Here is a 26,810-nt window from a genome sequence, read left to right as displayed (position 1 = left end):
CAAATACAATTTTTCAATGCAATGATTAAAATTTATTTTAATTCAATTATTCGCATTTAGCTATTCAAATTCAAATATAAATGATTCAAATTCAGTTTCTGGTGGCACATATTTCAGCCCATAAAGGGATGCCAAAAAAACAACACCAACTTTAAATTGATATTTAAAACAAATAAAATTAAAGAAAATTACAATGATTGCCACAGTAGGGGTTATTATTTTTCATGACCATATAAATGTGTTATTTTTAGGGACCATACAGTGACCAAAATAGGACAAAAAGCTTGGGTCACGTGTATATTTTTATGGCATTGAACATGATGTATCAAGGCGTTTTCGTTTTTTGTTTTTTCTCCTAGCCACAACTACTGCTCTACACAAGTGCCGTACAGTGGGGGAAACAAAACAGTGAGTAGTCTTAAGGAGAAGGGTATTTGGTGGCATTCATTTTGAAACAGAGAAGATTAGTGGGCTTCAGGCCAATCGCTTCGCTCTCTTTCCTTCCTAAGTCCCCGAGCTGACTTCAAAAAGTATGGTTCAACAAGTTTGTGCTTACACCGGCATTTTTCGGGACATTTGAAAGTGGCTGCCGATTGGAACAGAAGGCGCAGGTTGACAGAATGATGATTCTCAGCCTCACGGTGCTTCGCAAATACAGATGGTACAGTGCGTAAATGGAGGCTTGAGGTTGGAGGCAGGGAAGGGGGTAGAGACGCAATGAGACGTGGTCGTCCAAATTGAGACAGCGAGCAGAGTCGAATGAAAACAGAGTGCAGCGGGATTAAAGGGGGGCGATAATGGGACAGAGGGAGAGAAGGGGGAGGAGATGAAGAGCAGCAATCAAGGCAAGCAGCAAGAGGCGCAGCAAGGGAGATACAGTGGAAGAGGCAGGGAGTGGGCTGAGCTGAGAGAAAGAGCTGTTTACTGGAGAGGGGAAGGCAGCCAACGAGAGACAGAATGCAACAAAAGAGAGATACTTAATCGACGTGGTGGGTGATGGGGAATGGGAGAAAAGGGGGCGGTCGAGAGTGGAACAGACAGTGACGGAGAGCATGTCGGCCAGAGAATAGAAAGATAAAGGTGCGCTTGAGGGCGGCCCGAGAGTTTTCCACCAAATGGACGAACAATGACACCAATCCTACTGGGTGCGATCACTGAGCCAAGCAGGGGCGGGCTAGTCGGGACAGGGAGGCCAATAAGGACGGATGCAGACACGGTCACACCCGTGAGAAGGCATCGGGCAGGACGGGGCCCATTTGACGTGGACAGTAACAAAGCGTGAAATTAGAGCCGCTGCGATGCAGGGAGCCCATAGACCCTGCTGCAACCCCACTGCCATCCCCAAAACCTTCTTCTCAAGCTATGCAGGAGGCAGCGGCAGCTCTAGTGGCAGTTGCAGGGTATCGGCAGGGTGCTGGGAGACTAATAGAGCTTCCTGTATTATCCTAATGATGTGTGGAGAAAGGACCGAGCAGGAGATTATAATAAAAAAAAAGGGGGGCCTCTGATCATGTATGTGTGACAGCATGGCTCCACATGGGACCACACACACAAAAGGTGGAGTGGAAGCCACCCCTTCTGATCAGTGTGTTGGATTTGTGCGTCTTCCAAGCAGCACTGCCACTCACTGCAGCACACCTGCACCTCCGTCTGTTTCCTCAAACTGTGATCGGACGTGGTGACATCGCCGTAAACACTCTCCTCAGCGCTATCAGCCTGACGTTGAATGACAGTGGACATAACAGAGTCATTGCTCTTCCTTTCATTTTTACAATCTTGGACATGAGTGCCTTGTATTATCCCCCCTCCTCCGCACCACCTCCGTCTTTCCATTCGTTGCAGGATTCCTCCGACAATATTTGTTGATGCGAAAACACCAACCAAAACACCAACAAGAAAGCTGCATTGATTAGTCCATTCATCACTTTGTCAATAGCGCATCGATGGAAATGACTTAACCAGTGATTTTTAATTTTAGCTTGTTTACTACAAACATGCAGATTTCATTGAGCTGTTTTCTGTGTTTGTTTGAAAAATCCCCCTTCTGTACATTCTTGGCTTCGACTGATGTGCTCATGTTTAGATATACAACTGAAAGCAAAAAGCTTTGCACTGAACATCAAGTGCAATACAGTTTTGCCAAGCTCACATTATTGGTGATAGTCAGTGATGCCAAGCATTTTCAAATCAATCAGCACTTTCAACTTTCAGCACTTTTTGTGAAACATAGGGAATGAAAGGCAGCAGTGCTGATTGCATGCAAACCAAACTGCACAGCAATGCTCTCCGAACCTACAAAGCAAATGTTCGGCAGTCAGAGATCGTGCTTCTCAACATTAGTGTTTTCTTTTTTCCTCTCTGTTCGTAATGAAGTCAAATTGAATAGTTGATGTAACATTAATTGTTGTGCAGTGACAAAACACATTTTACAGACCAAACAAATAATTGAGCAGCAGCCAACAGAGAAATCAAAGAGGAGACTAACGGTTATTTGGCAGCCTATAAGATTTTATGCTGATGCTGATTTTAATTACTTTTTTCCATCAGCTCAAATGAGCATAAAATTGTCTCCTTTGGGGATCTGCACACCTTGAGAATTATGTGGTACACTTGTTGTAAAATCACCTCATACTGCTCTGTTAAATGAGCCCCTTGCTCTACGTTCCATGTTCCTTTTTCTCTAAAAATCTCAGCAATCACTATAATTTTTATTTTTATTGTGTCTTCGAATTGATCGTCCTCCCTCCTTCTGTTTTTTTTTTTAAATCCCTGCTCCATTTGGGGATGATGTGGTACCTTTTCCTCCATGCAGCGCGCCAGGAGAGCAGTGGCGCCGCGATGCAGTGGCGGCCAGTTAATAACCCAGGTGTGAGATCTGGTGACAGGACATCATCATCCGGCTCTGTGCTGCTGTCAGGAGCCATTTACCCCAAGCAGCTCCTTGCCTAATGGAACATCTCAGTCAATAAAAACAATCATCACTGCCAATCCCACTCAAAGCAAGGAAATTATTTTAGCCTGTCGAAGTAAACATGGCCGAGGCGTTTGAGTCTATCTGTCAGGGGATCTGCTTGATATGCACTCAGCTGGACAAGGCATTTCAGTCTGGATCCTCCGTATTTGTCTTGTGTGAATGGATGGCTGATTGCAGGAGGGTTTTTCACCTCGCTCTCACAAAGTCTGGCCCTCCAGGTGGGCCTTTTTTTTGTTTGGTTGGAAACAGAAATCTATGACTGCCGATGTTGGATGGAGTGCAGACCCTTATCAACCACCATGTTTTCCCTCCCACCACGGCTTAATGAACCACTCTCAACATCCACTCAATATCTCCTCAGCGAAGACCTCCATTGTGTCTTCAGAAGGTCAATAGCTGGACAGTGTGTCTTTGAGAGGCTTTTCTGCCTTACTCCAACACTCTTAATGGCGCTCAATGGAGAGACCCACACGGCATTCCCAAGGGGCTGTTCCCAGATATCCACCCATGATACCTAATCCGAGCCCATTAGCTCTCCTTCCAGCCATGAAAGAGCCCAGCTCCCTTGCATCTCAGAAATTAAAAATTAACCAGCTAATATCCATTTGTCTGATGGGATGCGCTGCGCGGTTGAAACGGCAGATTCCCAAAGCGATGCTCTGTGAGGGATGACTTGTGGAACCCAATCTGCTGGAGGGAAATCGCTGACAGGGATGGCAGGAAGAACCAGAGGGATAATGCCTGTCCATCACATGCATCACGAGTGACTCGCATCAGTAACAGCTGGCTACTGAGAGACGACCTCCCCCATAAAACTCTGGTCTATTCCTGAGCTGTCACGTTGCGCACATTAGTCCAAGCCACCTTCCGCGCAGCAGTACATCATGACCTTGCTGTTGTTGTCCTTACATGTGTGATGTCTGCATTCTCTGTTGGCGAAGGCGGAAGCCCTGCGCCGCGGAACAACGCGGCGGTCAACATGTCGCATGCTCTGTCATGTCCTGTTGTATGAGTTGAACAGCTCATGAATAATTAGTGCATCATCGCACAGGATGGGGAACTTTGGCGAGCTCAGCGGCACTGTGCTGCAGTGTCAAGCGTTGCATAAAAACTCTTGTGTCAAATTTTATACCATGTCATCTCAAGAACTCACATTCTCATTGATTTGAGGGGAAACATTTCAAAAACTCAGAGCAGATCTGTTGTGGAACACTGTAGATCCATGGTGGTGCAATTTGGCCACCGTCTTTTCAGTGGACCTAGATTGTGAGTGTGTAAATGATATCTAAAAGGAGGAAGCCGAACCGGACCAAGACTGGAGAGAACCCTTGCAGACACAGGAATCGAACCCACAACTTTCTTGTTGTGAGGCAGCAGCACTAACCACTGCGCCATATCATTATAAGGTGATTTTAACGAACTGAAAACATACATATGGGTCCTCTATTACATGTCAAGCTAATAAATCACTAAAAATGTCTTAAGTTGTGCCTTTAGCTGCCTAAAATTGTCTTATTTGCAATGCTGAAATTGGCTTATTTGCAATGCTTTGTGTTTGTAAAAATATTGTTCCCCTAAATGATATAGCACTCAAAATTCTACCTTTAAAATGCATTTTATGCGCTGCCACACTTTCGCTCAGTGCTACTGTGGCTATGTAAATTATTAATATAGCTTAGTGTAAGTGCAAGCAAAGCGTGGCTGAAACTAAGCATGCCGAAATAGTTGACCGAGAGATTCTGAATCTGACTCTTTAGTAGCGTCACTGTTTTATGTTTTGTTTGTTTTTTTTCCAGCGAAAGAGCAGCACGCTACACTCAGCAAAATCCTCCACACTGCAGCACACTAACCAATTTGTGCTGTGTCGCCTCCTATTTCTTCTAAGATCCTCGCGCTTAAGGGCCTCGCCAACCCGCTGGCTACTGTGCATCTTTGCTCTATAGCTGAGTGGCTATCTACTCTAGCGGTGAAGAGGAGGGGAAGAAAAGGGAGAAACAAAGAGGAGGAAGACAGGCTTGTTTCTCTGCCCTCGTCGCTCCACAGGAATTTTATGCCCTTGATTTTTTTTTTTTTTTTCAATTACCAAGGGCTCTTTTCAATGTTGCCAGCTCAATACGATCCTATATTTCCTTCATCCAGTTCCAATTCAGCACCTCTCTCTCTCTCTCTCTCTCCCCCCCTTTTCAGCTGTTTGGTCTTCCCCTTAATTTCTCTGCATTCACCCTTTTAAATATAGTTTGTGACGGAGTGATGAAGTGTTTTTTTTTCATGGCTCCAACCTTTAAAGGAGCAAGGTGTTTCAGATAATCCCCACCTCCTCCTATTTCTCTCGCGTCTAAAGAGGTGCATGTGCAGAAAAACATCTGTATTGTTTGTTTAACGCACCCTTTCACCTACAATTAGACTCATGAAAGAAACCTCCTAAGACCGCTGAGTAACACATGACTATCATGGATGTAACACATGCAAACAAACTTAATGAGTGGGATCTATATAAACAGAAAAGACACGACCCAACACACCATAAAAACAAGCCGTATTTTGATATGGTAATTTGTAAGGATTGATTGATAATGACATTATGAAATAGCAAAGACATTCTAAAACGTTTTGGAAACTTGTTGCCGTTTCACCTTGAAATTTTTTTTTCAGGTTGTGACTGTTTACAACCAGAACAAATCAAAGTGGATGCAAACTAATCCACAGCATGGATAGAGTTGAAACCTTTCATCTACTGGGCAATTTAGTAATTTAATTATATTCAAAGCCACATGTACCAGGGATTTTTCCACTGAGCACACGGAGAGATAGTGCTCACTGAAATGCCTCTGCAGGTACAGACTGTACATGAAAAATGGGCTCTTCATTCTGTCCTGCTGATGAGATAGAGACCACGACTGCAGACATCTTCAGTTGCATGCTGGTTAATGACACAAGGAGCTCTGTGTGTTCTCATCATTAACTTTCATTTACTGTGTTGCCGCCTCATTGAATTTAGCATTAATTGTGCAAGAGCCATAAGATGAAAGTCCTCTGGTCTGGAGTCTGCATTCAGTCTGATGATTATTAGCTGGAGCCAGATAATATATTTCATTTCATATACTTCATTTTCTGGTTGTCTGTAAGCTAGTTGACAATAAATATGATATGCTGTGACCAACTAATGTTATATTTTACACACTAAGATGTTAATTTGCCCAAACTCATTTGTTGTAAGAGTCACTCTTTTGTCAAAGCCATTAGAACTCTGCATCATGTTAAGAATACGTAGCTAACAGTCAATGCATAGGTACCACAATTTAAACTGAATGAGCTGTGGCTAATGATCTGAGGAGGCTAATGTAAAGCATTTGAGGGAGCACTGGTTGTTGTGAGTTGTCTGAGAGGCAGTGGAAGAGCGTGTGGGCAGATGAGGTCATCGACGGTCAAGTGTTGGCCCAAAACGCTGTATGAGGAGGGCGCAAAGACCTCCCCTGCCCTCAGTGCCCAGGTAGGCACCTGCACTGCCGCGTTAGGTGGGCATGGCTAATGTTTAAATGTCAAAGTGAGCGCAACGGGCCAATCGGAACCACCATTGTCACTGAAAAAAGTAAATATTTTTAAGTGTCGACTATGTTATATTTGTTTAGACTATGTTTATAGAACAACCTGTTTTACAGGCATGCAATGTTGGCCCCAGTGGAAGAGGAGGGAGAAGAAGAGAACAAAATCAATTCAGGCAAAGAGCAGTCATTTCCTGATGAAAGCCAAGCTACTGAGTGCTGTCCATGGAATGACAATAAGGAAAGAAGGACAAACAGTACAAGCCAACTTCATCAGTTTCATGGTGTCCTCCCAAAAGATTTGGGGCAGAAAATACATAATGGCTTTCTTTCATTATGTAAACATTTACAGTTTGACTGTGTGAGCAGATGCCTCAGCACAAAACACTTTGCCAACACCAAGACACACGTTGTCCATCAAAACAAGACCATGAAAATCAGCAGAAACTCATTGTAGACGTGAATTGTGAAGCTACACATTGCCGACCTTTGTAGCATTGTGTCCTCAAACCCAAGACAATGTGCACTGATCAGTAGGGTTGTGCAACACAGAAGGGGCCAGAGAGCAAATACTCCAGTCTGGATTTGTAGGTAAACACACATCCAGACACATTCAAAAGTTCTATGTGGTTGTATGTGGCCTAAATCATAAGCACACACGTGTGTGTGTGTGTGTGTGTGTGTGTGTGTGCGCGCACATATACACAAATATAATGCTAGTCTACTCAATGGAATAATGCTCTTACTGTCTTCTTTCAACATATCTATTTCCACATGTAAAGAATTTTAAGAGTGGGTTCCATAAGAAGACCAAATAAATATATTTACTGTATTTTAGATCATGCTGGCTTCAAGCTGACTGAAAGGAGGAGACAGGCTTGAACGTGAGTGGCCATCAGGCTATTGTTCAAGTCGCTGCACTGTGAGGTTGCAGTGGTTCTCTATTGTCATGCTTCGCCACAGTGTCACAGGTCAGGTCATACATCTCCATTTGTCTTCAAACAGACTCCCCTTTCCTGAACCAAATGGTTGAGTATTTTTCTCGGGGTAATAGAAGGTTGATGACTGACATGCACACACTAGGTGAAAAATAAAAAAACCTCCAAGTTAAGTCCCACTGATTGTCACGTCCCAAAGGATGTGAAATGTGTCCTCCACATTAGACTCATCCCCAAAGGGAGTGGTGAGCAGCAGCGATGCCGCACTCTTGGAATCACTGGGTGATCTAACCCCTCCAAGTCCAATCCAAATACTGAGTGCCAAGCAGGGACGCAATGGATACCATTTTCATAGTCTTTGGTATTACCTGGCCAAAAATCGAACCCAGTCTCAGGGAAGACGCTCTGAAATTTAAATTGTGTGACCTGACGTGGCACAAATACATGTGGCTGAACGACTGTAGTTGGTACTGTGTTCGCTCTAATGTCCAAAATTCTTTATATTGTATACAGATGCTAGACAAATGAAGAATTACTATTGGTATTTCCTTCTGGGAAACTCTAGTCTTTAAAAATTAAGAACATTTTTGAAAAAAACAAAGATAGCATCAAATTGATCTCTTCAGTTAAACCGAGGAAGAACTGTGAGAAAATTCCTTATGAGACTCAAAATCAATGATGTGTGTCAGCTTTACAGAAGAAAGCCCCCCTATCTCACTCCCCACGCCGTCACCCACTTTTATGTGAAAGGGTGGTTGAAACGGAGGCGCATCTTTTTTTTTTTTTTTTTTTTACCTTGTATTTCAAAGAGGATAACCTCATATTTTGCAAGAAGATTGACATTGAATAGCACACAGTGCAATTCAGTGGGGGTAATCTTGCTCGGACGCCTTGGCTTCAGACCAAACATTCAGGTGCCACTTGTGGTGCTCAAAAAGAAACCTTGGTGAATTCACCGCATTGGTTTGAGACGGAGCCTAGATTTCTGTTCAGCATTAGCCAGTAATTTGAAGCACCAAATGTTAGTATGGGATCAGCGCTGAGGGATTTCATGTTTATCCTGTGCTGTAGAGAAACGATTCCCCAAAACATAATAAAGAATGTATAGGGACTTTGTCTCCTATACATAATTCACAGCAACTCCTAGTGACGTTCCTTAAACCTGGGAGGTACATCTACAGAAAATTGTTTTCCCCATTCTTAAAAAAAGAAACTGCAAGATAAAAGATAATGCACTCAAATAAACATCAAAGATATATTGTAAAGTGAAATATTCACCTTTAAAATCAAAAGCTTTATGCTCTCCAGAATAGGATTTTAATCACACAGCAACAAAATATTAACTGCTTGCTGTAAAAAATGTTTTCATTATCAGTGTTTTATGGCAGGGCTATATTAATTTAGGCTTGTTTGGAAAAAAATAAAATAAAAATAAAATACTTAAAAATGTCAGTATTATTTTATTTAATCTGTTACAGTAATGTAACAGTTTAATATGAAGGGTCTTTTCAAGTTAGATAATTTGCTCTGGATAATCAAACGTACAGTATTCCTGTTATCTATATTATTTTTTTATTTCTGCTTTTGAGCTCAAAGGTTGGAGCAGACTGCCTTTTTTTGATGATATCCTGCCAGTGTCGAGTGAAATCTGGCACAGTGCAGCAAATAGAAACATTTATTTTTGACACATCATCAAAACCTGCTCCGTCACTGTGAGAATTAAAATGCTGGCCTCAATTCCTTGCTGCTCACATTTGCTTTGCTCTACATTCCACTGCACGTTTGATGACTCTTTGTGTCATGGATCACTGCAACAAAAGTAACTGCACCAGTATTAAATCACCCTTTAAACTATCGAGTACCAAATGAGGGGCCTCTTGATAGAAATTAATTTCTTTACAAGTAATTTCCCCAAAGAGTTCAATAAAAAATTAATAAGTATGAACAGCTGATAAAGGAATCCGTGTAGGAAACTCTATTCCAGGAATCTTATGGTTAGAGGCTGATTTGGTACCTCAGCCCTTTTTTGATTTGCAGTAATTTAGTCAGCCATTTGTTCCAAATTGCAGCAATAATTAAGTGCAGGAAATAGTTTAGAGTGGGGGGATTTGTTCTAATACTCTGATGGTTATAATGTGTTTAACTGACTGAAAAAAGGGCTTAGCGTTATATGTGCCATTCTTCAATTAATATAACATTCATGTGTGAAAAGGCTGCAGATATAAGTTAGCCTGCTAACCTCCAGTCTAAAGTGTCTTAACACTGTGAAACCCATTTCCATCTTTTTACTTGTGAGCCAGGAGAAATTGCGGCAAACTGCCCTTACAAGCCACAGTAAAAGACGACAATGACAACGACGACGAAGAAGCGGTTGTAAGCCTAGCTGATGCTAATGAGATTAGCGTGGATGCGGCACCAGGGGCAGGTTTAGGAGAGCCGGATGGTATGTTTGCATTAAAAGAAGGGCAAGAACTGAAGGATTTCCTCAATTTCCTCAGTGGTTAAATATGATTTTACCTTACATCCAAATGGATTATAGCTAAATACGCTGATGCAAAACGGCATGCTGCAGGGCTGTGACGCGTGCTTAGTGTTTTCCCTTGTGCCAATGGGAAGCCATGTGCTTTGGCCTTTCATTTGAAAAGGGGCTGCCTCATGTATTTTCTGGGGTTTTTTCACAGGATGGATATGTAGCATTAATCTAATAGATTTTGTTTCATGCGGTGACTCCGGTTCGATACAAATCTAAGTACCACAGTCGTATAAATATAAATTTGTAACTGCTTGGCCTAATAGCAAAAGCTAATAGGACCCAGAGTTGCAGTTTGTAAATGCAGTGCTCAGCAAAAAAAAAAAAAAAAAAAAGTTAAATGAATTTGCCGGATTTTTTTTTTCTTTTCTTAATCCTGCAGCAAGGGCGAACACAGTACCCTTGTCAGAGGGCCTTTGAGCACTTTGGGACTCTTTAACACCAAAAAGCAACAAAACAAGTCACAGGGCATCGTCTTTGACCGACTGAGACAAAGGTTATTTGGAGGTCTTTCTAATAGATGGAAACCAAACCGGGTGTTTGGCCACAAAATACAAGACAAGACAAGACTTCACAACCTCACTGAGCCCGTGCATTCATTTATCTATCTGGCATCTGCATATTGATAGTTGTTCCAAAATGGCAATGGCCTTCCTCTGAGCTAGGGCTGCTATTATCTATCTGACCGAACCCTACTCCCGGAATGCTGAGCGCTGTCCAAGGTTACACCTTTTAAATAAGCATTAGCATTTTTTTCTTTCTTTTAAGCTTGGTTTAATTCATTTTATTATGTGAAGCAAATATGTGTGTGTGTGGTTTTGTCTTCTTATTGATTGCTCATATGAAAGAGACATTTATGGTAAGGTGAAACCTTTTCCACACATTATCTGCACCAGTTACTCGGGTGGGAGTTGTGGGCAGGTGTGGGCGGCTGTGCCAGGCTGCGGTTCAGCAGGGCGTTCTGCCAAGCTAACGATTGATCATGGTTAGGTTAAGAGGCTGACTAGATTGGTTGTCAGAATCCTAAAGATATTCAGGTTCTCATTACTGGGGGGTCGCAGCATCCATGCCCTGCACGTTCAGCCGAGTCGCTTGAGTGCTCATGCACTCAGAGACAAGCTGCACTGTAAGCAGAGTCCTGTCTCTGTCCCAATTACAAGGCTTCACTTTTCAAATTCTGTGGTTCCTGAACTTTGCCCTTGATTGCTAGTTGGCCGTAAATTAGGATATGCCAAATGCGGAAACTTTTAATTTCATCTTCAAATATGGAAATTGCAGTCAAACCAAAAAGGAGTTCATGGGGGGATTCAGGCTTTTCTTTTTTTCCTGAACAGGTTGTTAAATCAATAAAAGCTTGTTAACATGCTGGCGTGTCACAGAACGGTGGGTGACGGTGGTTTCCTGCTGTCCTAGTAACATTTTAAGTGCTGGTGAAAGTGGCTGAAAGACAGACAGACAGCTGGACGGTGCGCATAAATCATAAATGACGGTCTTGTTCTGAGGCTTAAAAGGTGAGAGCAACAGGGAAGACGAAAAATTTGGGGCCCTGAGTTCATTTTATTTGCTGTGGAAAATTGGGATAATAGGGCATATATTTATAAATGTTCTATTCTCAGTGATGATTCACGACTTACCTGACTGCAGACGTTTTCAAAAGTGGGCCCCAGGGATCGCCTGGATTTGCTGCAGGGACTCCCCTGGAAAACAAAAAAACAAAAACAAAACAGAAATAGTTCTGTACAACTGTCATATGAGAACTCAGAGTGAAGAGTTTAATTTATCAATCTATGTAACCTGGCAAGTCCTCCATATGAGAAATGTACCTAACTGACTGGGATTCATTGTGTCTTCATTTCATATTTTGGATTGTTGCTGTTTTTCTTCTATAACAGACACAAATATTTTAAATGTGGTCTTAACTTCTACACATTTCAACGTAAACAACCTTCTGAGGAAGACGCACGTTTATGTCGAAACATGTAAAAGTACGAAGACAACGTTTGAATCAAATATGTGTGTGCTATAGAAGAAAAAACACTCAAAAATGCACCTTCACAATTTCACAAAACCTTGGCCTTCCAGTGTCCCGGTGTTGAATATAGATGGTTCGTGTAAATCGCTGAATGGAAACGTTTGACATGTGCTCCGTGCTACCTTGACATATGTGGGGCGGGAAGGAGGGTTGAATGGACGGCGGCGGCGGCGAGGGCGAGTGTGGCCGAGTGAATCCGAAAATCCCGCTGACCGACCTGGGTGCGTTCCTCACCACCACAGAGGCAGGGAGAAGAAGCGTGACTGCTCAGGGAAGAGACGTAACAGCTCCCCACCTCCCTCGGCTCCTGCTGGGCAGCACACAAGCAGGAACACACTTGCCTCCGCGAATTAGTTTACGGAGAAGGAGGGGGGAGGAAGGAAAATAGACTACGTATTATTTGCAAGAGAAGTGTTTTTTGTTTTTCGTCCCTTCTTCGTTCCCTTGCCTCTGTTATTTCCCCCCCCCCTTTTTTTTCTTTTTCCTTTTCCTAAGCGGCCAACGGCGCCGGCCACTTGTGCGAGGCTTAACCATTAGCAGAAGCGAAGACGCGGCGAGGCTGCCACGAAGAAGACGTGATCCGCTATCCAGCGACCCCCGGTCCGGCCGCCCGGGATAGGACCTCGTGCTCCTCCGGCACCGGACTCCTATCTTTTTTTCCTCCCCCCACTCACTCTCTGTGGTTTGGCTTGGCTCTAACACTTGTTCGTTGCACGGAGTGGAATTTAGTGCTTGCCGCGAAGTGGAGACGGGACTAAAACGCGGAGGTTCGGACTCGGAGGAAGGAGAGAAATGCCAACGGCGGTGACAAAGAGGAGATTCAGTAAGTGCACCGTTATCTTCATTCACAGCGTCGCTCGACGAACTTGAGACGCGGCTGCATATTATTATTTTTTCCTGATCGTTAGCGAACTTGCCGAATATTTTTGGGGAGGCAGCATCGTTGTTGTTGTTTTGTCTGTTAGTTTGTAGCGTGCTTTGGTAACAGGAGTTGGTGTGAAAACGAGCTTACCGTCGTAGCGTTGCACGGTGAAATATTGTGACTCGGTACCGTCTCGCTAAGTCGGTGCTCGGATAAAGCAAGGGCAGGTACGCGAGCAATGTGTTGCTTATTTTGCGTTTATGCAAAACTGTTAAGCTAACAACTTTTGCTGGCGCGTTCATACATACGCGGGGTAAAGTAACAATTGGCCGTCTGTCTGGAAGGAGTCTCACAGACACGTCTCAGTTCAGGCAGTTTGATGAAAATGGAAATGTAGCCTATACGTCAGCGCGCTGTTAATTCCTCACTTCAGAAGTGGTGTCTATTTTTTTTTATTTTTTTTTTCCTCTTCCTGCGCAAAGCCTGCGCGGAGTGGGCAGCAAACTGCGCACGGGCACTTTTCAAGCCAGGGAGTCGACGTAGCGGTCGTCTTGTGCACGGACGGATCCGACCGAGCAGAAAATCCGTCTGTAATCAAATGGTAAACATGAGTCACGGTTAACCAGCTGTCACCTTTTGTTTTTTGATTGCAATGTCAGGCTTCGCCCGCTGATTATTTATTTATGCTTTTTTTTTTTTTTTAAATTGTATTTTTAGGTGGGGGTGGGAGGTATTGAGGGGGTTCTTATTTACACACTGTTTGGCCATATGTTGCTGTGCATCTCCTCATATGTGCGCGTGCATGAGTACGCGAGCGTGTCAGTCAGTGAGTGCCCCCCCCCTCTGCAAATAACTCCCCCCACCCCCTTTTAACAATTGCAAGGGAAGCTGTATGAGTTTTTGCACGTTCAGGGGCTGCTGTCATGTTTTTTTTTCATCTGGTGTGTGTGTGTGTGTGTGTGTGTGTATCGGAGGGTTTTTTTTTGGGGGGGGGGGGTAAAAAAAACCTAATTGCTGCAGCACTGGCCGCGGAAGACAGATTCGGTGTCTTGAATTTTGCTCTTTGCAGCATGTATAGAAGCACTGATTGCGCCCAATCAGAAGAATAAATTGTACAATACTTTTTTTGTCACACCTCACCTGCATCATTGCACGTAACAGCCTAAAAGCTCATTCACGATTCAGACAGTTCTGAAATGGAGGGAGCAGATTTGCACGGGGAGGTGATTTAGAGACACAGAGTCTCAGCATTGCGTGGAGTCGACAATCTCATTTGGTTTATTTGCAGGCAGGATTGGAAGCAATATTGCAGGGTGACTGACACGCCGAAGTAGCCTCATGGCCGCCTTTTATCGAAACGCCAATCCGACTGTAGTCGTCAGAAAATATAATGAAGAGAGCCACACCATGAGCCAAACTGTAAAAGGATGATCCAGGCTCGGCTGGTTTCTCGCAATTGCATCAGAGGCTTCCTGCAACACAATCCTTGGCCCCGCTGCATGTTTGGGTTTTCTAACCTTCAGCTCCCACCAGCTAAAATAGAGGGATGTATGTATGTGTTCTCGGCCTGGGTTTGATGTATAGTCAGCTGTCCCCTGGGGATTTTGCTTACACAGTACTGCTTTCACAATATTTTCTACTGTCAAATATTATGGCTTTTTTCAAACCTCCGGTTGTGTCGTAACTGGAGAACACATGCAAATAAGTGGAATCTTTTGCTGTATTTCTTCCTGTTTTACTTAGAGCATAATCTCTCTGCTCATGTGTGGGTAAGATTGCGAATAAATTGTTATCCGGTGGTGGGTTTTAATCATTCAGACCTGTATCGACTGTGCTATTAGTTGCTATGCTGCTGAGGTCTTTTCATCACTCAGCAGCGATGTGGGTTTTTTTTTTCTGCTTTGTCCTGCGTTTTTTCCTCTTTCATCTCTCTTTTTCTGAGAGCAGTTTTTCATTGACTCCAAGCGTTTCTGTTGTTTTCTGCAAAAAATTCTAAATATGTTTCACCAAGCACTGAGAGCGGCTCTTTATTCCTAATATTCAAACACCCGAGCAAGCAACTTAAGCCTGCCTAATGCTCCAGCCACTTCAAAACGAAGATTATTCAAGAGGAGACATATGACTTATTTGACCTAATCCTCACGACTCCTTGGGGATTACAGGGTGGCAGGGTGGCCCACAATGGATCACTGCATTGCTTCTTCTCTTGTCTCTTTTGTTGTCAGACAAGTCAGTGCTTCATTGGGTGTTTCCGGTTGAATTCTGTCTGGAAGAGTGGCTCTCCCTCAGCGGGTGACATCATCTGTTAGGCACTCACATATTGTCCAAGATGCCCTTTGTAGAAACAATTAGCAAACATCAGGTCACTCTCTTCGAGGGACAATTGTACAACATACAAATCATGTTTAGTTATCACAGCAGAGTCGATCTAGGGGAAGAATCAATCTTTGTCTTTGTGATCTTGTCGTCAGCATGCATATCATTTCGCACCAAACGACGAGGCAAATCTTTCTTTCAGTATTGTTTTCCTCCCATCTCAGGAAAACGTGTGTAAAATAATCTGACTGTACCAAAAGGAATTGGGGTTTACATAGAGTTCATTGAAATTATAATTAAATAAAACAACAGCTTTATTCTCCTGACTTATTTCTTTGTAGTAGTTGTACTGCATTTGCCAGTCTTGTCTGTGGCCTGCAGCCAAAGCATCTGCCTCAGCCTCCTCAAACACCGGCGCTTCCTAGCAGGGACTCCTCTGACAGACACTGTTGAAGAGAGCCAGCTCTTCTGTGACCACACGCTGAAAAACCACTCGGCACAACCCTGTCCAAGCTGACGCTTTCTCATGCTTTCCATATGGGTCAGATCTCTATAATTTCAGAGCCTTGGAGTTCTAATGAGAGGTTTCGCTCATGTGCTTTGGTCTGTGGTGGGCGGGATCAGCGTTTCTCCAGTTTATAGTGAGTTAAAAGTGCGGCTGCAAAGCCTCACCGGCCCAATGTCTGGGCTTTGGCATAAAGAAACCAAGTGTTCTTTTTCAATGAAAATTAAAAAGACTGGCTCAAACTGGTCATGAGCTGGATCTGTTGGATGGGACTTTCTAAGCTGCCCTCTAATCAAGTTTATAAATTCAAAGCTACAAATATGCCGTGTTAGGTTCAGCTTTAAGAGCAAGATTCTTGAACATCGTCATGTTTTACTCCTGAAACTATGGGGACATTGTGAGCCTCAGCTATTGTCCTGTTTGACATCGCATTCCCACAGAGTGACAGGGTGCTCTTAGTAGCACGCTTGGTAGATTTTAAACAATGCTTCCTCCTCAACGTCAGCAAGACAGAGACAGGGAGTGATTTACTGCTTCGTCCACAACGGTAATGTAGCAACAATTTGACTGCTGATTGAAACCAGGCCTCCCATTTCAGAGTCCACTGGTGGCATTATAAACCATTTACACCAATGTTTTTTACGGGGCGCCCCTGCAGTAGGGAAAGTGGAAACAGACACATACAATAAATGTCCTGCACTACCGTCAGAGGCATATTTTAACCATTCTGCCTCTGGTCTGTTGTAATAAGTAAATAAGTTAATTGCTGAATATAGACATTATCGGCTAGTTATATGTCAGTCACTTTGAAAATAGGATCTTGCGTATTAGGCGTCTCATTTTCATCGTGCAGCTTTTTGTTCTGTGAGCACTGCAGCTTTTTTCTTTGCCACAGGCAGTTAAATGTGAATTACAAGTGCAGTCCAAATTTTGTTGCAATCGATTTGGGCAATTTGCTGTGTCATTACATCTCTGCGCTTGTTATGTATCAACATATGTCAGACGGTAACCATTATGTCAATGTATCAAGCAGCCGTTATTACATTTTTGCCACTTAAGGCTTAACAACACACAAGTCATTATTGTGGCGAAGTGCCGCAAAAGTGGAAGAGAAGCAGACTTTATTAGGGGAAAAAATCTGTATCAAGGCCAATGGTTGAAGAATGTTCCAATTTGGTGGCTGAACCTTTAGGATGCCACCAGTTTTACTGCTAGCAACTAAATATTTGCTTAAAAAATCAAAACAAACAAAATAAAACATTAGCTGCCAATCCTGCAGTCATTCCCCACGAGACCTAACTGTCCTTTCCACGACTGTCAAATGTGTACACATGGATATGTTAATTATTTACTCGATGGAATGAATGAATGAATGAATGAATGAAAATCTTTATTTTGAAGTTAAACATAAAACAAAATAACACAATTAATGAAATCCACAGTATATAAAACAAAAAACAACCAATAATAATAAATAAAAATGCCATCATTGATCCTCTCAAAAGCGTTCAAAAAGTAGTAGGAAGAAGTAAGTACTTATTTACTCCTACCCCTTTAATTATATAATAGTCATGCTGCACATAAACAATTTCAATTATACATGTCTCATCATGTGATATATAAATGCAAATCATATAATCCCATAATATCGTCAAACACACATTTAAATTGAAAGTGCATATTTCAGTCAACTCACTGCCCAGTTGCAGTACTGAGCTGTAAATCTGTGTCTGCCATACATCCTTTGTCCGCTTGAGCTCATTTTAGAAGCCTTTAAAAAGAAGGACAGCTCAAGTCCGCCTGTTGTGACAAACCAACAGACCAAGCCAAGGGCCAAAGCAGGCAGCTGATCACCAGTATCGTAGAAAGAAAGCATGACTGAAAACGGAGTTGGTATGAATTTGGCAAACTATCCAGGTGCTCCAACCGGACAGAGCAGAGTGAGAAGAACAAAGTCGGAGAAGAAGGGCCCGTGCAAGCACCCTGCACTTGATTTACTAATTGGGTTCAGGGATCCAAGTCAGCTGATCCTCATGAGCTCTTAGTTCACGTGAACTTGTTCTCAGCAATTTAAAAGCATTTAAGGCCAAAGGCGCAAGCGTTGGCTCCGTTGCATTTGCTCACACACAAGACACTCATTCATGCATGAATACATTTATTTTGCAACTTAATATAGAAACGCTTCATCAATGTTTAAACGGCATAATATCACATATACTGGTTTCTCTACTTCAATATTTGTGATTCCTCCTGCAGAGTGGGAGCAAGAAATGAAAGGGCTCATGGGAAAGTCAGTCAATTAACATAGCTAATCCACAAACTAGGGCTAATACTGATCTTAGGTTTTGTCAATAAGAGTGACATTAGACCATGGTTCATACGTGTCTGCTTTTTTTAACACTGGAACTTAAGAACAGGCGGTAATTTAAAGTAAAAGAAGGCAAAAAAATCCTGCAGTTGGCAACTTAATTATCTGATGACGCCAGCCTTGGTTGCTGACCTTGAAACATTGCTAACCACAGCATAAACATGTTTGCCCATCATTAATATGCTTAAATAGTTCAATAACACACGTTGGTAATGTACCAGAAAATACAGTGTGTTGTGAGACTACTTATATAAGAAAAAAATTATTGTTTCATGTCTGCTTGATGAGGTGTCTATTTTTAGCTTGCTAACGCATCTATGTTTGAAAGGATGTGGATCTGAAAGTCTGTTGGGTTTGTGATGGGGAAAGTAACATTCAGAAGATCAGATGGGGCAAACAGATTCTGTTGACTCAATCGTGATTTAGCAAATCCTTCTTCTCCTTAGTGTCCATTATCAATGACATTTGACTCCACTGACCATGTAATTAGCTTAAAATCTGCCTGGAAAACAAACAAAACGGGTCAGTTCCGCAATTGTTTGGAGAAATGTTGTTGTTATTGGTGCAATTTAATAACCAAATCCTTTCTCTGATTGATTGCTGCTCGAATAAAAAAAAAGATCTTGTAAAGTGACAAATCTCACCCCCGATGCTGTGTATAATTTCCATGTTCTCAACAAAAGACTGCAAACTACAGACTTCTGCATTAAAATAGAAATTCAGACTCATTATCTGGCAATAGTTGTTTCTGCAGTGGGTTAACTGTGTAAAATTGTGATGGCACTGTAATGCGTCAAATCCCACTGTGAATTTTATGAATCATTAGAGCCCAAATAGCTTAATGTCCTGCAGTTCCTGCTTGGGGGTTATAGCATCTTCTTTTTTGAAAACACTAATACGGAATTTGCATGGGTGCTCATCCTTGGTTATGGCTCAGTAGACACTTTTATTACATCTTGTATATTGGTAAATGTAGCAGGGATTTGACAGGAGCGTGTGACACGCCTGTAGGACCTCAGTGCCTCGGCTGTGTATTTGCCCAGTCAGCAGAAGTTCGCCGGCGATGCACTCTTTCAGTGCAGACAAATAGCGCAATGGCTCACTGACGGATGTCATTAGTTTTTCACATCATGCGCAACCTATTCCTTTTTTTTAGGTCCCCATAATTAGAACCCACACAGACACAGCCACACAGTCGGTACCTGAACTGACGCAGGCCATTACTTGAAGGGCACAGAATGAGTCGTCTCATCAGGCAGCACTTTAATGTGACACATTCTGTGCATGGGAGAATGAATGGATGTCACACACTCACGTGGAATGACGTGAAATAAATGTAAACCTAAGCGAACAACGTGACAGATGTGGCAACAATCTAAGTACAGATGCCTACTTTTGTGCTGTCCTTCTCATTAGCATTCAAGGCTAGAAAACGTGTCCTTTGAGAAATGGAGAACGTGTCCCTGTAGTCTCGCATTTACTTTATTGTTCAGTTCTGACACATAAGCTTTTACGACGTTATCACATTTCATTATGGGATAAAAATATATGACATTTGACCTACAGTATGTAGCTGTTCTTTGAGTTGTTAGTTTTCAGGTCTTCTTTTATATAAGGGAATGACAGCCATCATATATAGTTTTATCCCAGTTTCCTTCCTTAAAAGCTTCCATCCCCCAAAGGGATTTTATGTCCGAGTTGTTTTTTTTTCTTTGCAAAAACAGACTTACACGAGTATGCAGACATTCAGTCATTTTTTTAACGTGCACTTTCCAAGGTGCAAAAAAAAATCACGTCTTTTAGCTTCAGCGTGTTGGAGAGATACAAAGTTGTGAGGAGCTCAGAACAGACAGCGTGAGAAGGAGCTCCTCAAGATGTAGGCCAAACCAACACTAATACAGTCACTGATTATTTGTGTTGATTGTGTGTTTTTTTTGTCACGAGTCCCACATGAGCACTCAGGCCGTGTGCGACAGTGCGCCTGTGAATGACAGAAAAGTGCACGCCTTGCACTCGGCCTGCCCCTGCTGATATGGCAGATGGATGGGTTTTTTAGGGAGGGAGGGGGCGGCCAGCTTTGGCAGTGAGGGACGTAGATGACAGCTCGTCGTCCATCGAGGGCTACCCAGGGCCTTGGCTCTGAGCACCTACTGTGTCCTCCTGACAGGGTCTTGATGCCATCATGGACCATTAGCGTTGACAGCGCGTCATCATGTCACAGTGGGGCTCATGGTCAAGCAATGTAAAGTAAGAACAGTAAACAACAACAACAACAACAAAAAAAATCCAGCTTTAAAAATAGGGATGTTTTCAATTATTCAATTTTCCCTTTTTTAGTTTGCATTTTCCAACACAATTGAACTTAAGGTGTACAGTATAGGGCTTGTTAAAGCAGTGCTTCCTTTCTGCTCACACTTCCCACATTGCTCAGTTGCTGCCTTGGCGCGTGACATCTTTGCTCGGAGCTCGGAGCGCCTTCAATGCCGCCACAGTTACTTTGGTAGATGATTTTCTTTTTTTTTTTTTTTTTTTTAAAGCAATGATTCAATTAGACCTCAATGTATGACACAAGTGAAGACAAGTGTCTCCTATAAGCCCAAGTAATACGATAATTCTGTGACTGATTTAACGCCCGAGAAGTACCTTAAACAACCACTGTACTCACAAGCAGGTGAAAACAGCTTTAAAACTTCTGTGATTCAAGTTTCCCATACATTATTACTGGTATAGAGGGTAGCAGCACGCCTTGGATGCGTTCCGACTGCCCAAACTAAATGAGACTGAGTATTACTCTATTGTTCTCTCTTTGTCATGTTTTAACACGGACAACAGGGGGAAATGCGTCTTGTTACAACTGCAACAGATACACATACTTTTGAAAAAAAAGTTACGTATTTGATGCAGGCAACGCACCTAGCAGCATCACAAGCATCAGTCTTGTAAGACGGATATTACAAACAAGGTGACTGCAGGACTATATTGTTGATAATACTCGTTCACTTCCATTATGTGAGATGACTCACGCCACTAAGGGAAGTGGTTTTGAGCACAAAGTTGTGCTACTCACCCTCCTGATTCATCAAGTGCGTTAACTTTGGTTTTTGGTTGGTTTTGCTGTGATTTAATCCCACATTCAATTTCTTTTTACTGTTGTGGGATTTGAGCATCATGGCCTCGTAGCGTAATGCAGCGTCCATTGGGAGCCAATCAATAACTTGCATGGGTTCTAAGTTCCATTTTCTTTCTCCAACAAAACATCTAAAAAATAATTGTTGAAGCCACAGCAAGGTTTATCTGGGCCTAAGACTGTCCTGTATCCAATGCCAATCAATTTTTTTTAAAGAATGGCCCCTTTTTTTCCTTTACTAATTTCACAACTGAATTGTTGCTGAGACAGTTATATATTATATACTTTTTTTCTTTGACGCTGTTTTGGAAGGGAGAAAGAAATGCCCTTCCATTTCTAAAGTCATTCTTACATTTATTATCATTATTATGGTATTTGAAATTCTCTTTCACAGCGGCAAGTGAATAGAGGAGGCTTGTTCTTAAACGTGGGCACTGAATATTAGTGAAGCATCAAGGTGTAGCAGCAAGCTTGAAAGAGCCGCTCAAAGATTGCCTACATTTAACAAGTAAGGGGGCAGGCACAGCCAGTGAGTCCATTGACATGTAGGAGGTTGAGCCTGCAAGGGCTCTCCTTAGAGCAAATAGTGTTGTTAATAGAGGACATGGCTGAACGGTCACTAGTTTAATTGGAAGCAAATCCATATTCCCCGCACATGAATAAAGTACATGTTAAAGCTAATGTTGAATGGGTTCCCTAAATATGCATGGAACGTGAACAGAAATCTACTCCATGGCTGGAGGTGGTCACACACACACAAAATGTACATATTTGGAAATAGATTGATTTGAAATATAAAGAGCAACTTTTTCTTGGTTCAGACTAACATTGTTTTGACTCTATTTTAAATCCATTATTGGCCAGGCTTAATTTAAATCTACTTCTAGTTCAACCACTTCCCTCCCTACCACTCTTAGCTTTGTGCCTGCTAGGTAGTGTCAAGAGAATCCGAGACACAGCAAGGTGAGATCCATTCTGCAGCACCTCTAAGAGGGCAGTGATTCATGAGGCTGGCTCTCCTGTCCCTGGGGCTACGAGGAATAGCTGGCATTATCTTCTGCAAATGGGTTTGAAAACGCTCTTGGCCAGGTTGACCAGGGCACTGATTTATAGCTTGAGACGGGCACCGAGTCTCCTTTTTCTAGCATAGGTATGGACCCCTAACCATGACCGTAGGAAACAGCATGCGCAAGCTGAATATGTATACTAATGTCTCCCTGCTTTGGGTGCATATAATCCGTGCACACAAAGCAATCTATAGGGCTGTGAGAACGGTATTTATGATTCCAAAGTTGGGTTGTGAGCAGACTGACTAGTTCTTCTTCATATTTCAAGTACAAGAGTAAGCAGCTTTTTCATCTTTATCTTTCTTTGTCAAGGCCTGTATACAGATATGGACTGTATCCTTGACTTGAAGCAGGATCCTCTGTCAGAGAAATAGAAATTGCATCCTGGAAATAGTTCCTTTTAATCTTCAATCTTAGAGAGAGAGAGAAAAAAAAACTTTTCTCCCAAATGGTACAAAAGACCGTGGTTAAGCCCTCCTGGATAGTCGAGTCTTAAGAAATACTGGTGATGGCTCCGCGAGTCCTCCCCCCACCACCCCAACCCATAAGCTCTATATCCATGTCTGAGCCGTTGTGCCTGGAGAAATTCAGAATTTCGGCTGCTAGCCAGGTAGAATTTGCCTACAATATTGGAGATAATTAATTAACTGTGTGAACTGAAAGTGTTTGAACAAGCTCAAGCCAACTCAATGGCCCAGATTTATTTCAAGCCTTCAATTGTCACAAAGCAATCAATGTGGCAAACAACTTTGCCGAGTCCACATTTTTGCGATTTACTTCATGAAAAACTCCTGTCTGATTCCCACGCCAGCTCCTCCGCATTACAGGGCGGAGGTGCTCCGCTTTAAACGCAAAGAGGCATCAGCCTAGTTATCATATTAGGAAGGATTACCACCTTGTTCAAAGTAATGTTCAGGATGGAATGTCACATATGTTCCAACCCTGACTCTATTTTTTCCTTGTGATTGTGTTGAGTGTTTCCTTCTTGGAATTGCCGCAGCCTGGCAGAACCAGGGGGTGGGAGAAGTCAGACAGAAAAACAAGGGTTGCACAAACCGGATTTGACTTACTTTGTGAAGCGTTTAAAATGCAAACTGACAGAGAATGTTTTTAGCCCGCATCACCTGCTTCCAGCGTTGTGGCCTCGGCCCATTAGAAGACTTCCAGTCCTTTCTCACCATTGTGAGGTAAGAAAATGGAGGCAGCTCAAATTTCGTCCCTCAGGAACCCTCCAGAGGATCAACCAAATTTGTTTTGGGTTTTAATGAGTGACATCTAACGTCTGTGAGATGTTCCAGGCCTCCACATGGTGGTTGTCCACACTATTATTCGTCTCCTAATCCTGCCCTCCTCTAACCCGATATCAGAAAAGCACCTTTTCCAAACTAAATGCTAACGTCTCTAAACGGTGTACTTACAAGTGGATTATTCAAAAGGCTAGCTGTCAGACAGATCTTTATCAGGCGCCTTGGCAGTGTGACGGGAGCTCTTCCTGTCCCTGCCTGTCGATTGCTTGTTTTTGCTCTCCTTGATTTACCATGTAGTCCCCTGCACTAACTCCTCTCATGTGATTCAAACCAAGTTAGATCTCCCAGGGATTGGTGAATGTTTTTCTTGCTTTTTTCACTAAAATACAGATTGTTCTTTTTGTTGTGTTTTTTTTTTTTTTTTTATCTTTATGTGCTTAATAATGACACATATTTGACTCTGCTGTATATATGTCACTACAGAGGGATTTTATGAAACTGTGAGCAAGAATTTCCAAGGAATGCTAATGCTCTCTATACTTTCATGCACACAGATCTTTCATTAGTGAAGGAGATTGATGCTTATGTTACAGGAATATATTGCTAAATGGAAATAAGTAATGGGAAATTACTTTTCCATTCTTTCTGGGTATTAGTGAGAGGTGCACAGGCTAACTTCAGTTCTCGCCAGATAAGGATTCTTGACACTTAACATTCTGATCAGCTTCTTCATTACTGCTGCTCGCAGAAAACATGGCGGTACATTCACTCGCAAGTATTTGCCTCAAAGTGAGTAAAAGTAATTTTTTACTTGGCACAATAAAGCACAGTTATTCAGATCATATTTAGGTATTGATTTTTAAATAGCCCTATCTTAGAGAAAAGACGGGTATCAGAACTTCCAAAGAGTCTTAAAACTTATGTTGAAGAACAGTGTCTCAACAAAACAGTATCTAGTTGTGTACTGTGTCGCTGTGTTTGCGTTGTGTCTGATCACCGTTGATGGATAATATGCTTTGCTCATGGTGATGTATGAACATCAGAAGACATGATTGGCAGTGGAGGCTACATGCAGACACTGACAAAGTTGAGGTGGTCAGACTGGAGTCTCTGTTATAGGTACCACATGTAAACTAAATAAAGTGTAACTGCAATTAAAAGAACCAAAGGAGATATATTTTTTCATTAGAAAAGTACAGGAAATCTAATTTCTTCCACAGCAGTGGATTGGGTTTCAGAATGACTGGGTTTCTAATCACTAATAACTGGCATGTAGAGCTTTAGCGTAAAGCCAGTTTACACAAGTGGGAGCTCTGTTATACTGAATAGTGTCATGGGTGTGATGGGTTCATATCGCTGAGTTGCCCCAAACACTGAAAATGAATCTGTTTTGTTATCACAATAATGTACATCCTGAGTAGTTGTAAATCCTTGCTAATGCCAGGTGCTCTTCTGCATGCAACATAGCTGTACTGCTGTGTAGAGGCAATTGTCTGACTAACTTTCACCCAGTACTTTACAGTCTGTGTCCTGTTTCAAACAATGATCCTTTCTTCACTTCAAGCCCACTGGTTTCAATCCTTTATGCAAACCTAACATCCTTGACTTTCATCCCAAACCAAACTAAGTTGTTCTACTCGCTTCTTGACCAAATGTTACAGATGTTTCTTGGCTTAGTCCAGTCAAAGCAACGTGGCCTTCAGTCACTGACCAGAGACACTACAGTGAAGCGTGTGAAATTAGAGAAGCAGTTTTTATAAGGTCCTAAGGTTGTATGAGAAGAGTAGGAATTTTATTGTGCGTGTTTTTGCATGCATTGATGCTTCTCTTTCATGTTTTGTGTTAAAATATGTATTGTTTTTTCTTGTATGTAACATCTAATAAGAAAGGGACTCCAATCTTGCAGTATATTTAATGTAGCCAAAATCAAAGATAAGAGCAATAAGAGGCCAGTGTGCTTTCACAGCTTAGCTTGTGTTTACAGTGCATGGCCAGAAGGAAGATCATATTTATGATGTAGAGATTTTTCTGTGCCTTGAGATAAAATTAAAGTCTTGACTTTTGAGAATGTTCAATCCAAAGTCCTTCAAAGGAAATTCAAAAACAATCTATAAGATAAGGATAAATAATTTGCAGCAGTCTGCATATTCATCGCTGACTTGTCTCATTATTCAGAGCCTGATTTACATTTTAAGCAGCATATCATGGTCAAGGACTGCGTGTACTTTCTCCTATAGGCCCACAGAGCATTCCAATGAGTTCACTCTTGGAGGGAAGAGATGAGTCTATTGATTAGAGACAGCCTGACCTATGGCAGAGGCACATGAGCGGACTCAGTGTTTAAAAAGCTTTCAAGTAAACCGCCCCAGCAATTGACCTTTTCTCGGACGGTGAGATCACAGTTTATTTTGAATTCTCAGTTTAATATGCGCAAATAGCTTTTCATTTGGTCAAATCAGTGCATCGCAACAAGCGTCGGAGGAAAGTCATGCCCCAATTGATTTACAATCTCTTCTGTCTCTAGCCGCGGTTCTGTTCACCAAGCCCATGTGTTTTGTCACAGACGTTAAGAGTGAAGGTCTGTCAATGTTGTGTCTCTCCGTCTTGATAGATTAATGCAACATGTGTTGTTGTGGAATGTGTCAGCTTAAAGAGCGGGAGCGCAGTTGTGGGACATCTTGACGGACTGTTTGGTGAGCGCACTATGCTTTGGTTTTGAGCCAAAGAAAATTTGTGTTGATTCCCTCAGGGTTTTGTGACTAAAATCCTTGCTTCTCCAAACATGCCCCAGATGAAGTAATGCATTGAAGCAAAACTGATAAATGATCTACTGATAAATTGGAAAATGTAATTACCAACCCATTACTTTTCTAATAATTATATTCCAGGAGGTGACTCAAACTGTTGTAAATGACGCTGGACTCCAATTTCAGTAGGATATTGTGTTTCCCAACATATTTGATTTTTACAATCCTCACAACTGCAGAAACAATTTAACATGTTGCCCAGAATGTAACAAAAACCGCATATGAGCTTATCACAGTTAAAGCTGCAGTGAATGCTGCGAAAGCACCTTTGCCCCACAGAATGATAAAACGGCTGTTGCTTCATGTTGACTTTCCATCTCTTTGCCATGTTTAAGCACAGTCCAAAATGTGCACATGCTGTACCAAGCAGCAGCTGAACCTGGTTTCACTCAACGGCCTGCATTTGTATGGTATGCGGTGTGCGCCAAGTCCTCTTGGGAAAACTCCTAACACCTGACACTTGTGTTGCTGTTGAAAGCGGCCAAATTCGCACCA

At 42.3% G+C, this 26,810-nt stretch overlaps 1 protein-coding gene across 1 annotated transcript in view; it reads left to right on the top strand.

The window, feature by feature from the left end:
* The first annotated feature begins 12,354 nt into the window (after window positions 1-12,354).
* Window positions 12,355-26,810, top strand: part of LOC142885460 (receptor-type tyrosine-protein phosphatase F-like) — a 165,674-nt gene continuing 151,218 nt past the window's right edge. Inside the window, exon 1 of the mRNA XM_076021913.1 lies at window positions 12,355-12,839. The gene's annotated coding sequence lies outside the window, so the exon portion shown is untranslated. The remainder of the gene's footprint in view (window positions 12,840-26,810) is intronic.

This window comes from Nelusetta ayraudi, unplaced genomic scaffold, assembly GCF_046127955.1.
Source record: "Nelusetta ayraudi isolate G7.1 ecotype Tasmania unplaced genomic scaffold, CSIRO-AGI_Nayr_v1 ptg000011l, whole genome shotgun sequence".
Classification (NCBI taxonomy): Eukaryota; Metazoa; Chordata; class Actinopteri; order Tetraodontiformes; family Monacanthidae; genus Nelusetta; species Nelusetta ayraudi.
The sequence above is the reverse complement of the archived record's forward strand: the minus strand, read 5'-3'. Positions and strand labels throughout refer to the sequence as shown.